This window comes from Sorghum bicolor, chromosome 10, assembly GCF_000003195.3.
Source record: "Sorghum bicolor cultivar BTx623 chromosome 10, Sorghum_bicolor_NCBIv3, whole genome shotgun sequence".
Lineage (NCBI taxonomy): Eukaryota > Viridiplantae > Streptophyta > Magnoliopsida > Poales > Poaceae > Sorghum > Sorghum bicolor.
In genome coordinates, this window is record NC_012879.2 from 49,739,225 (window position 1) to 49,761,279 (window position 22,055).

Consider the following 22,055-nt stretch of genomic DNA (forward strand, 5'->3'; position numbering starts at 1 on the left):
CCCGGCGACGAGCACCCGTCACCAGCAGCACCGGCCGGCGCGCGCCGTCCCGCTCGCCGACACCGTAGAAGGCGAGACCAGCTACGTACAGACTACTAGCATCTCTCTACCATCCTGTGCCGATATCTCATTTCCTTCAGCTTTTGCAGGTTGCAGCCCTGCGTGCCTCACAGATAGCAAAGCATGCATGAGCATCATCTTGCTGGCCGGACCCAGACGGTAGCTAGCCCGGCGGCCCGTGTACCAGCTTGGACACCTACACATATATTATCCTCCGATCGATATGAACACGTTTCATTCAAGGCAACCGTTATCCAGAATTGAACTAACAATGCATACATAACTCACACAGGCACAGCACCGTCCGGCGACAAGCAAAACAAAGGGCATCGGAGTTGGGCCTTGTTAAGATCCAAAAAGTTTTTGATTTTAATATTATAGTATTTTTGTTTTTATTTGATAAATATTATTTAATCATAAAGTAAATAGGCTTATAAGATTTGTCTCGCGATTTATAGACAAACTATGTAAATTAGTTTTTGTTTTTATTTATATTTAATGCTCTATGCATGTGTCGGACGAGAAATCTTAAATTTTTTTTTTTTGGTTTTTGGATAAAAACCCTGGTGGCAGTGGCTGTGAAAGAGGCGGCGGGTGTGGTTGTTGACGAACTAGTAGGAAACGCGCGCCCCTGCGCGCGTCCAGTAAAGGCTTACGGAAGCTTGCGTGGAAGCAATGGAGATACATGTATATGGTTCTGTGTATGAGTGTAGAAATTGAGTAGGTGCAAAGTACCACAGATAGGGCGACCATTCATATTACAATACACAATATTCATAGTGCTTATATCCCGTACATGCTAGGCTTTCTTGGACATATGGAAGCATTATGGGATGGTTGTGGGCTCTTATATTAGAGAACATAATTAGATAGGTGCTGTTTTTTGTGAAATGTAGTGCACAAAGTCATCCGACAGGGTACTGCAGAACATATATTAGCTGTTCACTGAATGAAGTCACATGTACTGCCTTAAAATGAACTGGAGGGAACATATAAAGTCAGAGCAAGGCGCTGAAGGAGGCAACCTTATAGCACTATAAAAAACTCTCGATGCTTTTATGTACAAATCATAAGGCACCTTTGAAACACCATCATTACTGCATCAGCAAGCGAAATCATATATACACAAATTGCAAACATGGCAAGGCAGGTATGAATTTGAAGTTGTAGCTCTATCCAATCTATTTTACAGAACTGAAATGTAATTAGAAAATGTTGCATTGTTAAATTTTGCAGAACTAAAAGGTGTAGCTTTACCCTACCTTGCTTTCATCACGTCCTGGACTCCCTGATTTGGTAGTGAGTTGACCGCCAAAGTGTTCCGTCACATATAGGCTAAATTTAGAGTTAAACAGATTATGCTAGAACCCATGAGGGTTTCTAATCTTCTTGAACAGTAATCACATAATCTACATGATTGCTCACAAAATGTACATACCTGTGTGGAGGCTGAAGGGCATTGAATTAATTTTCTCTGCAACACTCAGTTTCTTTTTTTGCATAGATGTAATAGGTTGTGAGCCAACCTACAAATGATTTTATCTTCCAGATAAGGGAACTCAAGTGAATATTTGGAACACTTTGAATAAAAACCAGAATAAAGGCACATGTCAGGTTTGAAAAGGAAAAAAAGAGCTAATACTTTTTACAGCCTCCATGATCAACCAGTAGGTTTCACCTTCTTCAAGGTAGATGGTAGTAAAAATTGCCTAGTGCAAATCCATGTTACAGTGAGTAGCAAAAAAGGAAAAACAATGACAGAAGGCAAAGCTGATTTGATTCTTGAAATCCTGTATATATACATGATCAAATAGCATAAACTGAAAAAGATATCAACTGACAGATTTCTGGAAGCCAGAGAATTCGTCTCTCAGATTTTGCTAGGTTACATAAGACAAGAAGGCTGCGTGAGCCAAACAGAGAGGCATCACGTACCAATCTTATGAACAGAAGTGTCATAACAGAAAATATAGCAGTTTATATTTTAAACAACCAAAGACAATATGTGAGAGCAGTAAAAAATGGAAACATAATAGTTTCATAAAGCAAACCTTGATAATGACTCAATCACTGTCAACGCAGATCCACTCAAGCGTTCAAGCTAAAAAAACAATGATGGGTAACATTAGTTAGTAGTACTTGAAGTTCATATAATACAAACCAAAATCTTTAAAGTTGTCAGCACTATAAAAAAGGAATGCATTTAAGTTGCCAAGCTCACTAAAATTCTTATAGTAGGATGCCACCTTAGACTCAATAAGCAAATATATTATTGTGTGCCTCTCGACTTCATATAAAAAAAACATGACCCAACTTGGTTAGTGCACCGAGAACAAATAGGTAAAAAACAAACAAATATTTGTTGTATGCATCATTTGGCTTATACTTTTTAGTTTAAAAAACTATATTTAGAAATAGGAGCATGAGGCAAAACATGAAGACGCTCAGCGAAAATTTCAAGATGAAACCTCCGTGGTTGGTGTGGTGTTCCAATTTTTTTTAAGAAATAAAATTATGTTCTGAGATTTGCCTGGCCATCTGCCTATTAACGTAATTGTGTGCCAATAACATTGAAATAGATTTCATAATAACCAGGTGTCTCACTATAACAAGGCATTCATGCAGGCAAAAGTTTTAAAAGTAGCATAACCAAGATATCATTTAATTGTGTTAGCACTTCTATTGTAGAGATAGCATAATTCGGTTGCCATATTGCACTCCAAGTATTACTTCTAAAAGTAGTATAATAGAAAAATCAATTGCCATGATTCCTCTAGGCTGGTTAAAATAAACATGCTTTGCTTCTGCTGCATATATGACCTGTTATTATTAATATGGAAATGACTCAAAATTTTACTATATATTGATTGTAAATGAGACTGCTCAAAAGCAACCTGCATGCTGCAGGTTTCTGAGAATCGCCATACAGTAGAAAAAAGGAAAACAGAGAACCCAAGCAGCAGTATGGACACCTAAACTTCATTCCGATAATACCAAAATCATTTTGGTTGTACAAATGTAAATTAAACCAGAAAGATTTTTTATATAAACCTGAAGCTATTTCTATACGTAAATAGCTACCCTTCTAGATTATTTAATACGACCTTAAGAGATGTTGCGTCAAGCAATTTATACCACACTACATCTTTACAGTCTCACAGAACAAAGGCTCTTGTATGGCCTACTCCAAATTTAGATGTCACATAATCCATGGTAATAATAGAAAAAATTGAAACAAAAAGATGTCATATCGTAGGCATAAAATTTCAAATGGAACACATAAAACCAGACTGTAGAGACACAATGCCCTTGACAGGTACTTGCACCTTGTTACAAAGGAGTACAGAATCTAACATATGGACCTTGCATAGAGACATCAATTGCTGACAACGAAATAATCAAATAATTTCTGGTAAAGCATAACAGCTGCCTAACAGCGATATCTTTATTAGAAAATGGTAAATGATCGACGCATGAGCTGTGCTGGTAGTTACATTGCAAGAGGAAAATATATTACTCAATCTGGTAGCATCTTAATGTTGGTAACATAACCATGTATTGTTAAGAAGAATCCACACATTTGTTTGTTGTCTAGAGAGCCATGGGAATAAGATAGGGAAAAGTGGCATGCAGACTCCCGAAAATAATTGATTGGCGTTTAAAGAGTAAAATATAAGTGAAGGAGCAGGGTGGACAGAGGTTTAAACATAACACCTCTTAAAAAAGGAAAAAGTCCATAGGTGGATATAGTAATTGGAGAATGTTTGTAAGGCAACCAATGATAACCTGTAGCTAAGTAATTGTAAGGCTAACTAATTAAGTTTTTTCCATGTTGTACACATCCTAGGTAGACTGCAGGAGGCAATTTTGAATATCCTTATCATCATCCTGACTCTATGACTCAAGAAAGCAAAGGCTGAAAAATTAACATCAATTCAAGTACTGAATGGTATATTTTGTGACATGGCTGAGCGGAAAAAAGTTAATTGCGTCACCATGCATAATCTATGTGGTAAAATATGAAGCCCTGAATAACATAATAACAGGGAGATTACCATAGCACTATGAAAACATACCTTTCCTTTGAAGAAGCTTGAATGTGTATAAAATATATATTCCACTCAGGAGCCCAGAGTTGGATATTCAGTAGCACAGAGTTGTAACCTGTGTTTCTTGCTTGAAAAAACAATAGTATTCATCTCAGTATAAGAAATGAAAATTGTATAGATGATTTCATTAAACATGAATATGAACTCACTCCGCCATATATGCCTGCAGCTAGACCTGATCTATTGTGCATTTAAGCATAGCCTAAGAAACATAAGGACATTGTCATAGTGAAGTTCGGGATAGTTTGATACATGCAAAGCTTCATGAATAAGAAGCAAATTTGAGAACGGGGTAATAAAAACTAAATGCACATGTAGTCTACTTTCTGGAATTTTGTTGCAATCGATATATAATAAATTTCAGATACAATGTGTACTAAACATCTATGCACGGGAGGGGCTTAGCACCCCCTCCCTCTCCCCCATCCTCCGGCACTAGCCTCCTCAACGCCTCATCCCTCTAGAACGTGCAGTTCTCAGTTGCGATACAAATTATTGTTAGGATCTATCACTCCAAAAAAATGCAAGAGAAAAAGGTTCTGGGAGAGGGGCCATGGGATGAAGGAGGAGAAGAAGAAGGTGACTCACCATGAAATGCAGTCGCTGAGTTTTACCACCGCTGCAGCCGCCGCAAAGGCACCTAGAGTTTCGTCGAGCAAAGGAGCATAAGCTCCCCAGCCGGATGAGGCGTTGAAGACACTGGGGCCGGAGGATGGGGGAGAGGGAGGAGGTGCTGAGCCCCTCCCATGCCGGCGCTGCCCACCAGGGGCGCCGTCGCCTGGCACCCGCACCAGCACCCGCGCCTGCTGCCGCGTCAGGAAGAAAAGGGACAAAGAGAGAAAGGGGAGGGAGAAACGGAGGCGAGAGGCAGGCGAGGGATGGCGTCGGAGGAGGAGGAAGAGGGCAGCCGCTGCCGCCGTGCCCCTGCTCATGGCCGTCGCTCCTGCTCATGTCGGGAGTCGGGACGGAGAAAGAGACCGATGGAGAAGGGAAGAAGCTGGAAGGAAAAGCTGGAGTTGTAGTATATATTCATTTGGTTAGATTCAGATGAGAAGCTATGAAGCCGAGAAGAAGCATCTTAGAAGCCAGATAAAACATGAGAAGTTGCTTTCCGGTAGAATTCGCTTCGTGCGTCCTGGACCGTTGATCGGCAGATCGGACGGCCGCAGGAGTTTTGGACGACGTGGCATATCTGGTTGCGCAGGAGCGCGTTCCAAATTGTAGGAGTGAATGCGGGGTCGCAGGGTGCTCGTCGTAGCCACTGGTTCTGCAGCCCTTCTCCGCTTGCAACCATGAGGATTCGAATCAAACACGTGTCGGACTGGCTTTAGGTGGGCTGACAGATTGGCGAAGCAACTATCGATGGCCGGCGGGTGAGAAGGCGGCTTACACGGCAGTGCCGTTCTTGGGCACCGGTGCATCTTGACCACGAGGCTGCTGAACCGGTGCGCTAGTTCATGGGCCGAGAGAGGACCTAACAGAGCGCCATGATGGCTATGTTATGTGTGACATATAGATAGCCAAGTCAGCAAAACTATGGGTCCAATACCACCTCAAGGTGTTATATTGAGAGTCTGAAGATGTTTAGGGTGTAGAATAAATGGTTTTGTACTCTAGGGCGTGAAGTAGACACTGTTTCGAAACGTCAAGGGGTTATATAGAATTTTTCTAAAAATTATTAAACTTTATAATTGACAACTTAGTGGTAGAGGAGGATACGTACGAAAGAAGGTCACAAATTCAAATTCTGCCGGCTACAAAGCGTGCAATTTTAGCGAGAAAAATGCCGCGATGCTACAAATCTGACATTTCTGGTAACGCTTCTGTATAAGCGGCTAGCAAAACTGCCGCTACAAATCCACCTAAGTGTAGTCATACGGACCCGACCGTGAGGGGAGGAGCGGCCATGAACAACCTGTTTTTTCTCTATAATGATAGATAACTTTTTTAACTTCACTAAACTTGTATTTGGTGGAGTACCACTTGAGCTGCCCCAGTCAGGTCACCGTTTGATGGATCAGATCCATGGTGAAGCTAAAAGGGTTTAGCTAAAAAAATAGATTTGAATTTATTTTTAAAGTAACTTTAACGGTTTTGTATTTTTTGTTTAACAAAATATGGAGTTTGTCAACTCACAAATGAAAATGGCAAAGCTAAAAAATGGAATTATGAACCCACTCGTTGCCCACGCTTTTTTTCCTCATGCGCCGCCACTAGTTCACACGGTTTTTGTTTTTCTTCGCCAGTTCGCCTGGTCGCCGGCGATTGCATCCAGCTAGGCAGCAAGTCCTCCAGGGAGGCACGTCTAAGCTAGCTAGCAGGCATGACACCGATGGATTCCAGGTCGCTGGAGACTCCACCAAGCCGGCAACTGAAACTTCGATGGAAGATGGTGATACCACAGAGCAATCTCGCGGAAACTCTGACGGCGGTGCGCGGGAGGAGTAGGCGTGCAGGAGAAGGATATGCGCGCGGGAGGAGTCTCTCCGTCGCACAAAAACACCAATGCCAAGCCTAGCGGACTTTTGCATATATGCATAGTTTGACCCTCCATTTGCCAAGTTGCTAAATTTGCCAAAGGCAATTGTCAAACCATTGGAGAGTAATTTTTGGGCTTTTTTTTTCAAAAAACAAGAATGTCTAACTCAATTGCAAAACCGTTGGAGTTAGTCTCGGTAAATTTAGAGAGCTAGTAAATCTCTATCAAATATGCTTATAATATTCATTTCCTACCGTGGACTTCTGAGTCAGTTTTTACTGCAAATTGGATCGGAGCGTGTCTGGAAGTTTTAGGCATTGTTTAGTTCACGAAAATATTTGGGTTTGGTTATTATAATATTTTTGTTTGTATTTAGTAATTATTTTTCAACCATGGACTAACTAGGTTCAAAAGATTCGTCTCACGAATTATAGTTAAACTGTGCACAATTAGTTATTTTTATCTATATTTAATGATCTATGCATATGCCGCAAGATTTGATGTAAATGAGAATCTTGAAAAGTTCTGTTGACACCGTTTTTGGGCACGTGTCCATGATTGGTAAAATATAGGTTGGCAAGATAAGACGGCAGTGCTTGATCTACAGAGTTTCCGATGAGGATGATTGCCGATGGAAGGATGGTTGAACGTGACCAAGTCCATAGATGGTGATGCGTTTGTGCCGATGGCTATGACAAGAAAGTCTGCCGATGATACGGAGGGAGAACCTCGAAGTTGCCGATCGGCTTGTGGGGGTGTTCTAGTTTGTCACGTAAGGATAGTTTTGCGTTTTCCTTAGTTATTTAGATCGTTTTGTATACGGATTCTGTTTAATTTGGAATTCGAGTTCTAGTCATGTCTGGTTGTAGCTCTTTGAGCAGGGTATAAATGTAGACCCTAGGGCTTTGTAAAAAAGAATCAATCAATCAATCAAACACCAGTTTTTACTCATATTCTAGCATCTACTTTCGACGACTTCGTCATACCTTTTTTCCTTTTATTACGAGTTCTTAGGAATTCGTCGACTTAAGCTCGACGTGTTCTCAAGTTCCGCGTGAATACCTCTTGGCCGTGGCATCCGGGCGCATCGCTGTTGTCAGGACCAAAGTATTCGAGTTACCACCTTTGTCGATAGTAAGGTCAAATTGGCTGGCACGCCTTAACGTTTAAATCGGGTATTAGCGCTTTGTGTTTGCAGATCCGCTTTTTTGCATCAACACATCTTTTGGCACGCCCAGTGGGACAAGATTCAAAGTCAAGATCAACATGTCGACTTCTGAGTTTGATCAGGAGAACGTCATCCCCGTGACAGAAGATAGCCTCAAAGACGAGCAGAAGCAAGCTATTGCTAAAGCCATGGAGGATTACAAGCAGCAATGCCTGAGATCCTTCAGCATAAACAGGAGCGGCGAGGTGATCCAGAAGGATGCGCTGCCGATGCCTCGGCAGGTTACTTTTGAAGCCAATCCTGGTAAACTTCAAGAGATGGTCGATAATGCTATCAACCGTGCCTTGATCAACCAAGCTGGTGTGCTGTCCAATACGGTTTTCAATGACGTGGCTAGAACTTTCAAGGAAGGACAATTGCCGCCAGATTATGTGGGCCCCTCTCATCATCAGCCAGGGTCACCAGTAGTCACAGCTCCATCGGCTGCTACAGCCGCTGCGGGTATGGAAATTCCTGTTCCTCCAAGCACGTTAGGAGTCACTAATGCACGATCTACGCCGATGACAAATCCACCGACTTCAGATAGGCAGATTAAACTCGCTACAGATCTGTTGGCATCGGCAATGTCGGGATCGATTCCTCCTCCTAACTGGTGGGGTTATGGTATGCCTCCAGAGTTAACACCGGGTACATCACAGACGACTGATGTGAGAGGCAAGGCTACTATGACATCGGCACCCCCAAGCATGCCGATGAATCAGAGTTCCCAGTATACTACAACTACTACTGCAAGATCTTACACTGGGAATTCTCAAGCTACAACGTTCCAGATGCCTAATACATCGGCAGACTCAATGCTGACGCAACAGAGGTTTGTGACTCAGCTAGGGTATGTCAATTCAATGATGATGCCCAATTTTCAGTCATCGGCAGGATCTAAGCCGATGAATGCTAATTATGGATGGCTTGGGCAGCAAGTCTTTCCGCAAACGCCCCAACCGAACCATCAGGCTACAGGATTCCAGCAAAGCCAGATTTATCTCGGGTTCCAGAACCAAGGGGCAGTCAATCAGCCGATGAATCACGGACAACAGATCGCTGGTCAGCAGTTTGGAGGTCAACATCTGGGAGGCCAGCAGATCGGTGGACCGCAGATCGGCGCACAACAGCTCAGTGGTCCGCAGATTGGGGGACAAATTATTAATCCAATGTTCTATGCAGATCGCGCACCGCATCGACACGTGGAAGCTTACCAGCAGGCGCCAGATCCGCAACCACCTCATCGGCAAGATGCCGATGCTTATTGGGCCGATAAGATTGCCGAAGTAATGAGAGATCAATTTGGGATAAAACCCAAAGTCAACACTTACTCTTATCGGACACCGTATCCTCCAGCGTATGATTTGATCCCGCTTCCAAATCGGTACAAGGTGCCGGATTTTACTAAGTTTTTTGGGCAGGATGACACGTCGACCATGGAACACGTCAACAGGTTCATCATCCAGTGCGGGGAAGCTGGTAACAGGGACGAGTTAAGGGTTCGTTTATTCTCGTCATCATTGTCCGGATCGGCTTTCACCTGGTTTATATCATTGCCTCCCAATTCAGTGATTACTTGGGCCGATTTGGAGAAACAATTCCACAAATACTTCTTTTCTGGGGTCCATGAGAAGAAGATAACCGATTTGGTTAAATTGAGGCAACGCAATGATGAATCGGTGGAAGGTTTTGTGCAGAGGATACGGGAAGTCAAGAACAAATGCTATAGCTTGGTTCTGGATGATCGGCAGCTAGCCGATTTGGCTTTCTAGGGTCTGTTGCCGCACATAAAGGACAAGTATGCATCTCAGGAGTTTGAAAGCTTAAGTCATTTGGTGCAAAGGATTTCTGATCAGGATATCAAACCTTTCGAGCCCAAGAGAGCATGGAACAAGAAGGTGTCCTTTGTTGATGAAGCAGCAAGCTCAGATTCTGATGAAGAACCGGTCATCGGCTTGGCAGAGTGGGTGAAAAACAAGAAGCTGATGTCTTGCCCTTTTGGGCATAAAGAGCCAGAGAAGTTCGCGTTTGATATCACTAAGGCCGATCGGATATTTGACTTTTTACTTCAGGAAGGTCAGATCAAATTATCACCTAATCATGTGATCCCATCGGCTGAGGAGTTGAAGAAAATGAAGTATTGTAAATGGCACAATGCAACTTCTCACAGCACCAATGAGTGCAAAGTGTTTAGGCAACAGCTGCAATCGGCTATAGAGTCAGGGAGGATCAAATTTGACAGCTCCAAAGCTCAGAAGCCGATGAAGATTGATCAACATCCTTTCCCAACAAACATGTTGGATGCTAAGGGAAAGGCCAAGGTCTTAACATCGGAAGCAGCTGAAAGAAGTGCATCGGTGGATCCTCAGCATCAAATCACTACCGCCGATGCGAAAGGAAAAGGCCTAGTCCAGGAGAGAGCTAACTCAGGGAGGCCTCCCCGATCTGGTATTATGATAACTCATAAAAGTCATCGGGAGACTTGGCAGCAACGTGAAGATCGGTATCGGCGCCAGCAAGAGGACTATCGCCGGGAAGAAGAAAGACGCCGGCAGGAGTAGAATCGGCATAGGGATCACTGGAATTGCCCGTTCTTCATTCATTGTTGGAAAGAGAATATCAAACTTCCTACTGTTAGAGATTGTCCTGAGTGCAACGGTTATGACCGGTACGACAGGTCTGATCGGCGCTATCGTGATAATGATCGGCAATTTAATGGGCCGATTAGAGGGAGAGCATCCGTTCATGATCGGCTGGGGGGTAGGCTCAGCGTGCACGACAGGCTTGGAGATCGTGTTGAGTATTTCCCCAGGAGCCGGGAAGAACTTGAAGAAATGGCTAATGCACGGGTTCCCGATGAGTTCATATTTTGCAGGGATGCCAACACTTATCGGATGGAGTCAAGGGAAAATCGTCGCCCAGCGGTGAGGCAGGAGCAATTTCCTCCATGGTGTCTGTTGACGGTCCTTAAGTATCAAATTTAATTATCAAATAAACAAAGAAAAGGATCCAAATGAAATCAACATCTAGACTTAGGGTTTTATCTGACAGAATTCCACGAGTTTTGGTGTTTGTCTATTTCTGCAGGGGGTTATCAGGAAATAAGGAAGAAAGGCCCACACGTCGGGATTACATAGAGATATTAATGTGCCACACAATTTTCTATCATCTAGAAGACTCCAGAAGCCACGGGAACGGACGAGAAGGCAAACGGGCCCGGGGGCAGGGCGCCCGCCCAGGTGTTTCCACCAATCATAGAATGGAGTACAGCATTGCAAAGATCTCGTCGAGCTGATCGAAATGCATATATTACTTGCTATATTTGGAGTTCGGAATCAAAAGATATTAATAAAAGAAGGACTCCACATAAAAGAGCTGCGGGATTAATTGGGCCCAAATCATATTTTGGTCCATTAAGGCCTATGTGCATTTTAATGAGATATGGTGGAAAGTTTAGTACCACATCGCCTGCTGAACCAAAAACGCACAGAGGAGGAGGACTATATAAGCAAGGCCCCTGGCCCCTGGAGTAGACAAGAAATTATCATAGAGATTGAGGGGTGCCCTCGAAGGAAAACCTCTTCTCTAAATAATATTTCTTTTTAGGCTTAGCAACCAATGTAAGGTAGAAATAGATCTTCTAGTTTCTACTAGATTGAGAGAGATAGAGTGGAGGTGTGGATCGGAGGAAGGCCGGCCTGTCGGTGTCTACTCCGAGTTGTACCTGCGGGATCAAGTCTCCTAACCCGAGGCTTGCTTCTAAGATTCTTCAGTAATTCGACTTCTAATTCTAGTAAGTTCTTGTTTTATTGTTCTTTGGTTTATGAGTTTACTTTAATCCTCTTCCGGTTGAGTATTAGAGTAATCACTTGCTAGCGTAAACGTGGTGTTTAGGCTAGGGTACTCATAGATATCCCCTGACTAGCTGGACCGTGGTAGTAGCGAGGAACGTGACATTTCTGAGTTACCTTTGTATCCCATATCTCGTTAGCAGGACGGGTAGGTTTATAGGTGCGGGTCGAACATCCTTTGTGTTGTCTAGATTCCGTGAGCCTCCCCAATAGAACAGTAGATCATCCTTACCAAGGTTAGAACGAGACTACGGTTACAGTCTTCTCTATACATCACTCACATCGAGAGACATTCTTTGTAGCCTAAAGGGGTAGGAGCAATAGATTTGGTTAGTCAGATGCACCCTTTCTCCCAGTGGTAAAAGTATAAATACGATAACTCTGGATAACCTCCCGGGTGAAATGCTCACCGATATCCGTGCGCTTGCGGATCATTTTCTAATTGCGTTACCAAATATCAACAGTGTCCAGAGGGGTTGACCAGGACACAGAAAAGAAGGCTGCAGCGCGAAAGGCGAGAAGAGTTAAGCAAGGGGGAGAACTCTGGACAGTCTAGGGATCAGCAACAACCAGATCCTAAGGGGAAGGGTCCATCGGCAGATGTCAACATGGTCTTTATGTTGCCGATGGAGTTCCTTGCGCCTTTCAGTGATGATGAGTTGGAGTTCTCTGATCAAATTGCTCAGTTGGCTCTGGATCCGATGACAGCTATTTTCGAGAAGCCTGCCGATGATGAAAGGCAACATCTTAAGGCTCTGTTTGTCAAAGGAAGGGTTGATGGTCAGCCAATGACCAAAATTTTAACTGACGGTGGGGCTGCTATCAACATTATGCCTTATACAGTATATCAGAAGCTTGGGAAAGGAGATCAAGATTTGACCAAGACCGATATGATGCTCAAAGACTTTGAAGGCAATGTGTCTCCAGTTAAGGGAGCCATCTACGTAGAATTGACCATCGGCAGCAAAACCTTGCCGACGACCTTCTTCGTAATCGGTGGGAAAGGTGCTTACAATCTGTTGCTAGGGAGAGATTGGATTCATGCCAATTGTTGCATCCCGTCTACAATGCACCAGTGCTTGGTCCAGTGGGTAGGTAACAAGATTGAGATTGTCCCGGGAGATTCTTCCTATGTTATTGCATCGGCAGAGGCAGATACCTATGAAAAGACTAGGTGTATTTCGGGGGAAGCTTGGGAAAAGGATTTCCTCAAGGTTGCTGATTATGAAATTCCACCGATCCAAGCAGTCGGTTCTGAAGATGGTTTTTAATGGATAGGTTCGCCGAAGATGGAAAGTTAGGCCAGGGGTTCACATCGGCCGATGATTTGGTAGAAGTAGATACAGGTAGTGGTGATAAGCCTAGACCTACTTTTATTAGTGCTAAGTTAAGTCCTGAGTGTAAGCAACAGTTAACTGATTTGTTGAAGGAATATAAAGATTGCTTTGCTTGGGATTATACTGAGATGCCTGGTTTGGACCGATCGATTGTTGAACATCGGTTACCTATCAAGTCTGGATTTCGGCCACATCAGCAACCAGCTCGCCGATGTAATCCTAATATTCTTCCCGATATCAAGACCGAAATAACTAAACTTATTGAAGCCAAATTTATTCGGCAATGTCGGTATGCCGAGTGGATTTCCAATGTTGTTCCGGTTTACAAGAAGAACGGGAAGCTTCAGGTTTGCATCGATTTCAGAAATCTTAACAAAGCCACGACGATGGATGGATACCCAATGCCAGTTGCCGATCTGCTGGTTGACGCTGCGGCTGGGCATCGGATTATTAGCTTTATGGATGGCAGTGCAGGATACAATCAAATATTCATGGCTGAAGAAGATATTCCAAAGACTGCATTCAGATGTCCTGGTCATGTCGGGTTGTTTGAATGGATAGTCATGACTTTTGGCTTGAAAAATGCTGGTGCTACTTATCAGAGGGCCATGGATTTTATATTCCACGAGTTCATCGGTAAGCTGGTGGAGATTTATATTGATGATGTGGTGGTTAAGTCTGTAGACTTCGCAAAATATCTTACCGATCTACGAAAGATGTTGGAGTGCACAAGGAAGCATGGTTTGAAAATGAATCCCAATAAGTGTGCATTTGGTGTATCGGCAGGGCAGTTCCTCGGTTTCATGGTGCATCAAAGGGGGATTGAAATTAGTCGAAGATCTATTGATGCTATCAACAAAATAGTTGCCCCTACCAATAAGACCGAGCTCCAGTCCTTGATCGGCAAGGTAAATTTTATCAGAAGATTTATATCTAATTTGTTTGGTAAAATTTGTGCTTTCAGTCCTCTCCTTAAGTTGAAGGCCGATCAAGAATTTGTTTGGGGGAAAGAACAACAGTTAGCTCTGGATGAAATCAAGAATTATTTAGTGAATCCTCCAGTTCTAATTCCACCTCAGCGAGGGAAACCCTTCAGATTGTATTTGTCTACCAATGGGATGGTCATCGGTTCGGCTTTAATCCAAGAATTTGAAGGGAAAGAGCGTGTAATTTATTACTTGAGCAGGAGGTTGATTGATGCTGAGGCCAGGTATTCGGCTATTGAGAAGTTATGCTTGTGCTTGTATTTCTCTTGTACCAAGTTAAGGCACTACTTGCTATCGGCCGAATGCACCGTTATTTGCAAGGATGATGTGGTCCGATACATGCTATCTATGCCGATCATGGGTGGCAGGATCGGTAAATGGATTTTGGCGCTGTCGGAATTCGATCTGCGTTACGAATCGGCCAAGGCAGTTACGGGACAGATTATGGCCGATTTTGTAACTCAACATTGCGGTACAATGGAGGCTTTGGAAATTGTACCTTGGACACTCTTCTTTGATGGATCCACATGTGACCGGGGGGCAGGAATCGGTATAGTATTAATTTCCCCTCGGGGAAGGAAGTATGAGTTTTCCTTGCCGATTGTTGCCACATCGACGAATAATCAGGCTGAGTATCAAGCTTTAATAAAAGGATTGGAATTATTAAAAGAAGTTCATGCTGATGCTGTGGAGGTCTTCGGAGATTCTATGCTAGTTATAAATCAATTGGCTGGAAGCTATGAATGCCGAAGTGAAGTTCTCATAACTTATTACGAAAGGAATATGCAACTGTTGAAGGAATTCAAAGATTTCCAATTAGAGCATGTTCCTCGACTGCATAATGAAGGGCCAATCGGTTGGCTCAGCATGCCTCGTGGTATCAGCCTATGATTAATGCAATATCGGCAATCGGTGCCGATGATTGGAGAAAAGAAATCATTGATTATTTGAAGGATCCATCTAAGAAAGTTGAAAGACGGGTTCGGTTTCAGGCCACCAAGTATGTGCTCCTCGAAGATAAATTGTATTATCGAACTATTGATGGGATTCTTCTCCGATGCTTAGGTGATGATGAAGCTAAGAGTTTGATGGGAGAAATCCATGAAGGGGCATGTGGAGCACATCAGTCGGCTTTCAAGATGAAGTGGATGATTAGAAGGAATGGATATTATTGGCCGACTATACTTGAGGATTGCTTTAAGTATTTCAAAGGGTGTCAAGAATGTCAAAAGTTTGGTAATATTCAAAGGGCGCCCGCATCGGCCATGAATCCAATTATAAAGCCTTGGCCGTTCCGAGGATGGGCTATTGATTTGATCGGCCAGATTTATCCACCGTCTAGCAAAGGGCATAAATTTATTTTGGTTGCCACCGATTATTTCACTAAGTGGGTTGAAGCTATTCCTTTGAAGAAAGTTACAATGGCCAATATGATTGACTTCGTGAAAGAGCATATTATCTACCGATTTGGGATTCCTCAAACAATTACTACCGATCAGGGTACCATGTTTACATCGGGGGAGTTTGATGAATTCGCAATCGGTATGGGAATTAAGGTATTGAATCCTTCTCCTTACTATGCTCAAGCTAATGGGCAGGCCGAGGCATCTAACAAAGGAATTATCAAGCTTATCAAGCAAAAAATTGAAGAAAATCCTAGGAGGTGGCATACATTATTAAATGAAGCTTTGTGGTCATACCGGATGGCTTGTCATGGATCGACCAAGGTTTCACCTTATCAATTGGTGTATGGGCATGATGCAGTATTACCTTAGGAAGTTAAGGCTGGGTCTAGGCGAATATCTTTTCAAGATCAATTAGCTGCCGATGATTATGCTACTTTAATGACAGACGAGTTGGATGATCTAGTAGGACATCGGCTGAGGGCTTTGATGAGTATAGAAGAGAATAAGAAAAGAGTTGCTAGATGGTATGATAAGAAGGTAAAGGCTAAGGAATTTGTCGATGGAGACTTAGTATGGAAATTAATCTTACTAATCGGGACTAAGAGTTCAAAGTTTGGGAAGTGGTCTCCCAATTGGGAGGGTCCCTATCGGATAAGTCGATCGGCTCCTGGCAATGCCTACATTTTAGAAACTCTCGAAGGAGTTGAATTTCCCAGAGCATTAAATGGCAAATATCTAAAGAAGTACTACCCCAGCATATGGGTCGATGCATAAAAGTTTGAATGCCGATAACACTCCTATCGGCTAGATTGAAATGTGTTTAGGGCCGGACTTAATGTTTCAAAAGATGCCGATAACACTCCTATCGGCTAGACTAAATATCAAGAAAGCTGGAAAGCAGGGAGAAGCGGGGATGTTGCTGATGAAGGGCTCACATGTTTAGCAGCGCTTGGATGGCCGATATGGCACGTAGGCGGATTTGGTTGGCTGCTTCTATCTCTTTGACGTCTTCATCGGCAGAACCTTCTATCGGCTTCAACTTCTTCTTCAACTGCAGTGTTTTGCGACCATGGGCATTTCGCTCTTGCTCAAGGAGCTTGATGGTCTCTGGCAGTTGACTCTCTTCCTGTTGGGCTTGGGATAGGGCATCCTCTACTCGCTTGAGTTCTGCCAATAGGGCTTCTCTTTTTGCCGATCAGAGATTTTCTATTTCAGCGCGTCTCCTGAGGACTTCAAGGTGCCGATGTTCTTGTGCTTCTCATCGGTCAGGAGCTTTTCTTTCATCATCTCCTCAGAGAGCCGGGTCTGAGCGGCTCTATCGGCAAGGCGCCGGGCAGCCCTCTGGTATTGCAGTTGACGACTCTCTAGATGTGCTGCTTGGAAAAGGATTTCTTCGGCATCAGCGGGGATTTGGCCTCTTAGGGTCTTGAATAAAGCCTTGGCCGAGTCAGAGTCATCAACTAGTTGGGCCGTGTCTTGATGAAGGAGAGCCGACAGTTCTTCCAGCCTTGCTCTGATCTCTGCCGATGTAACCCCAACTGCTCGAGAGGAGCTTGCTTCTTCACCTTCATCTTCAGAGATGTCAATGGCAAAGGAGAAGAGGCTGTCGGGAGAATCTTGTTCCTGCAAAGGAGATAGAGTGAGTCATTCCATGGTCATATATTGATAAGTAATACTGATGGAAACTAGATGGCTTACTTGCTTCAAGGCGATCTCTCGCCTTTGACTAGAAGATGCCGATGGAATCACAGGTTGATCGGCTGAGACTGCCGATTGAACTATGTCAGCTGGGAAAGTAACAAAGATAATTGTAAGACAGAGAGAATAAGTTCATCGGTAGTAATCTCATGAAAATATGTTACCTTGAGGAAGAGCAGTACTTGTCTGGATGGAAGAAACCACCGATGCTATAATGGAACCTGCTGGATCGGTAGTTTGTTCATGTACATCAGCCAATATGTCTTCTGGCTGAGGTACTTCTAGTTGAGACTCCTCTGGATGAGGATCTTCCGCTTGTGGCGCTTCCTGCGGTTGAGGAGGAGATGGTACTTGCTGAGTCTGTGTTTCTAGAGAAGAAGGAGAGGATTCCACCGGAATTCGAGATGCCGGAGGAGGAGGGGGAGTTGCCACTCTCTGGCGCTTTGTTTGTGCTCTGGTACTCTTGGCACCTTTTCTCTTCTGCTGGCTAGACTGGGGGCATCGGCACCTTTGCTTTTGGTCCTTGCCGATGCGCCGGTATGCTGCGTCAGGAATAAGAATTCGTGAGCACAAGTGTGGCAGATGTAAAAATAGAATTGGTATAAATGAAAAGGTTTAACAATTACCTTGAAGGCCTATGCTAAGGTGGAGGCGGCTACCGATGGATATGTCTTGGTCCTCTTGGTGGTCACTTTCTTAAGGCGTACGCCTCAATGCATGATGGCAGCTAGAGTGGGAGCATTGTTGCCGATTGAAGAGATTGGACCTGGTGGGAATAGGTCAATCGGCTTGCCACTCCTGCTGACCGATGGAGGGGTGTTGTCAACCTGCAAGATGACACAAAGGTGAATCACCGATAGAATTAAAATTGAGAAAATTGAAACATCGGTTTGAAGATACTTACAGTATTATTGGGGACTTCGTACTCGGGATCGATCATGCCGCGGTACGTAAGAGCCGATCTGCAGAACAGATACTCCTTCCATTCTGCCCACCATTGTTTGTACGCCTGAGTGATGAAGGCGACTGGAACCCACTCCGACAAGTTTGCATCTGTATCAGCACTTGATGGCAGTTGGGATACTCGAATCCATTCAAGGAGGCTAGTGATGGTTGCCCTGGGTTTTATCACATCGGCATAACAGAGTGCAATCGGCAGCTGGCCGAAAGCTAATTGACGAGCTAGTGCCGATGGATTGTAGAACTCATAGGTCTAGATAGAGGTTTTCCCACTGCCAAAGAAATTCACTGGTATAGCTCTAGGAGTGATCAGTGCCATCATTACTTCATGATCCTTGTTGAGAGCATCATTGAACGGGTTGAAAACCAGAGGAAACATGGTGTCTGGATCATCATAAGGCAACCATGCTCGCTGCTCTCTGGTCAAGCCCTCATACAAGGTTTGGAAGAATCGGCTAATTTGGTCTGCATTGCCTCCTGTGCCGGGCAGAACTATGACAGCCTCGCCAAAGTTTAGGGGAGGGTAGGTTGCCGATTCTTCTTCATCCAATTCATGGTCCTCGGTTATATCTCTAGGGAAACGCTGCGCGAAGAGATCAAACTCAAGGCGCCTGTGCATATGGAGGCTGAGCCACATGTTAACAAACCACCAGGGACCCCCCAAGTTGCCGATAGACTGACCGAGCAGGAGTTTCTTGGCTACCTAGTGGAGAAGATGGTAGGCAGCACCAAGCAAGTATCGGCCGAGAGGGAATTGGCCACCGTTTGCCAGTCTCTCTGCTGCCGATAGATAGACGGAGGTCGGGCCTGCCGATCGGCCGCAGAATACGAACTTGTCCAGCCACATGTTCAGAAAGGTGGTTTGTTCCTTTATATCGACGGACCCCGTTTTGCGGTACTTCTGAATATACCCGGACCAGCCGCCGATGGAGCGGGTTTCTACCTTGGCACTAGGCGTAGTGTCAAAGAAGTGGGTGCTATCGGTAGAAGATACGTCTAGGCCGGTAAGCATAACCACATCGGCAAGAGTAGGGGAAGCAGGGCCGTGGCCGAAGACAAAAGCATTGAGTGTGTCTGACCAGAAGTACGATGCAGCTATCAACAATGACTCATTCCTATGCATATCGGCGATGGACAATCTGATGCATTGGTCCAGTTTTCTCTCGCCCCATTTGACTTCATTCGAGTGGCTAACCCTCAAGAACCAGTCTTTCCATCCCACGGTAGGACTGGGCCAAGAACGGAAAGTATCCTTCCATAGATCCAAAGAGAAGTTCTCGGCTCTAAAAGGTATCATGTTGGTTTCTGCGTTAATGAGGTCGGTTGGATCTGGATTCCCTAACGGACCAAGACATTGGAGGTGTGGTTGATCGGTGGGGATGACAATTTTGTTGGACAGATCCTAATGGTTTTGAAGGTAAAGGAAAAACAAAGAAAGAAAAATAAAATGTTCAGTAAAATGGATTGTGGATCAACAGGGATGCGACAAAAAGCACAAAAAGTGGAGTAAAGAACTAACCTCAGGAACGGTGAAGTTAATGGCCATCTTGCCACGAAGAGGATGATCGAGGGCTTCGGAGTTGGTGAAGAAGAGATTTCGTTGGAGATCTTGGAGCTCTCGAACAGCGCCGCCGCCGGGAAAGTGGAGTTGGAGCAGTGGAATGATGTGATGGGGAAGGAGTACCCGAGAAGGAACTATTTATAGGGCAAAACGGGCAAGGGCAAATCTGACTTATCTCTTCGCCGTATCCGTGAAATCCGAGGGTACTCAGGTAGATATGGTAACTGTTCGCACGGTAATCAAGAGATTGTGCAGGCGATTTGACAGGAAGCGGTCATTATCTAGAGATATTTTACTGTGCGAGATCTCCTGGTCGGTCCATCGGCAGCGCCTTGTAACGGTCATATTGCCGACGGGCGAATAGAGTGGGGATAGCCATTTGGGAGGATAAGATATGGACGTCTTGGTCAGTCCATCGGTAAGTCCCTGTAACGGTAATGTTGCCGATGCGCGACTAAAGTGGAAATATCCGTTTGGGAGGTTGAGGATTTCGAGGAATCTACAGAAGAATAGGATCAGAGTTGTTCAGATTAAGGCTGTCGGTTACTAGATTGGGAGCGTTAATTGCGGAAAGGCATCATTACTGCAGAGAAATTTCGGAGCATTAATGATTTCATACTCCGAAATTGGGGGGCATGTGTTGACACCGTTTTTGGGCACGTGTCCATGATTGGGAAAATATAGGTTGGCAAGATAAGACGGCAGTGCTTGATCTACAGAGTTGCCGATGAGGATGATTGCCGATGGAAGGATGGTTGAACGTGACCAAGTCCATAGATGGTGATGCGTTTGTGCCGATGGCTATGACAAGAAAGTCTGCCGAACCTGGAAGTTGCCGATCGGCTTGTGGGGGTGTTCTAGTTTGTCACGTAAGGATAGTTTTGCGTTTTCCTTAGTTATTTAGATCGTTTTGCATACGGATTTTGTTTAATTTGGAATCCGAGTTCTAGTCGTGTCTGGTTGTAGCTCTTTGAGCAGGGTATAAATGTAGACCCTAGGGCTTTGTAAAAAAGAATCAATCAAATACCAGTTTTTACTCATATTCTAGCATCTACTTTCGACGACTTCGTCATACCTTTTTTCCTTTTACTACGAGTTCTTAGGAATTCGTCGACTTAAGCTCGACGTGTTCTCAAGTTCCGCGTGAATACCTCTTGGCCGTGGCATCCGGGCGCATCGCTGTTGTCGGGACCAAAGTATTCGAGTTACCACCTTTGCCGATAGTAAGGTCAAATCGGCTGGCACGCCTTAACGTTTAAATAGGGTATTAGCCCTTTGTGTTTGCAGATCCGCTTTTTGCATCAACAAGTTCTTAGGTTTTGGGTATAACTAAACATTGTTTTGTTCCATCAAAAATCCAAAAACTTTTTATTATTTAGTTCTATCAAAAATCCGAAAACTTTTCAAGATTTCCCATCACATCGAATATTGCAGCACATGAATGAAGCATTAAATAAATACAAATAAAAAATAACTAATTACATAATTTATCTGTAATTTGTGAGACGAATCTTTTGAACCTACTTAGTTCATGTTTGAACAATAGCTATCAAATCATCATCATCATCATCACACTATAAAAGAGCGAGTAATTTATAGGAGGTTACCCCTTCATAATAACCGTTTGATCTATACATTATGCTATATGAACCCTCCGTCATCCATGATCTTACATGTATAAAATGTAAAACTCCTTCTAAACCAAGATTTATTCATAAATATATGTAGTCCGATTTGAATATATATTTTGGTTCCAATACAATACATGGACACATTTGCATCTTCCTAACACAACTCTCGTTCAGAGTCCGTTCAGGAGTTTTTCTCCAGATATTTTCCTTTTCGTTTTGATTTTTCACATGTCTTTTTTCTCTCTTTAAATATACGTAATCTGATTTGAATATGTATTTTGGTTCCAATACAATACATGGACACATTTGCATAACACAACTCTCGTCCAGAGTCCGTTCAAGAGTTTTTCTTCGGATTTTTTCCTTTTCGATTTGATTTTTCACATGTCTTTTTTCTCTCTCTCTTTTTCTCTTTTCAATTTAAGTTCCATTGTTTTCTCTTTTTCCTTTTTATTTTAAAATCTTTGTTGTGTATTTTCTTTTTGTGTTTTTCCATTTTCTTTTTCTTCAAATCGGAAAGCTATTAGGTTATAGTATAATAAGATATGTGTTTAGGTGTATCACACCGATATATAAAGTAAAAGGAGTATTTTCTAACCAATATTTTCTATTTTTTTCAATTTACCCTCATACTCGTGCATATAATCAAGACTCACATTTTGTTCCGAAAATAACACGTGTCCATTGACAACGAGGAATCTGATGTCAAGATGTGTCCAAAGATGGTGCGAAGTTCATTTCTAAGACGTATCATAGTAAATGACAAGATT

At 43.5% G+C, this 22,055-nt stretch overlaps 1 long non-coding RNA gene across 4 annotated transcripts; it reads right to left on the minus strand.

Annotated features, from left to right (window-relative positions):
* LOC110430876 lies at positions 976-5,152 on the minus strand. 4 transcript variants are annotated; one of them, XR_002448280.1, is made up of 4 exons: positions 4,758-5,152; positions 4,137-4,236; positions 2,112-2,161; positions 976-1,769 (listed from the first exon to the last, which is right to left on the minus strand). It is a non-coding gene; the product is annotated as an uncharacterized LOC110430876 (long non-coding RNA). The 4 variants fall into 4 exon arrangements; XR_002448281.1 differs by having other exon boundaries at positions 976-1,602; positions 1,703-2,161; XR_002448279.1 differs by having other exon boundaries at positions 976-1,395; positions 1,499-2,161.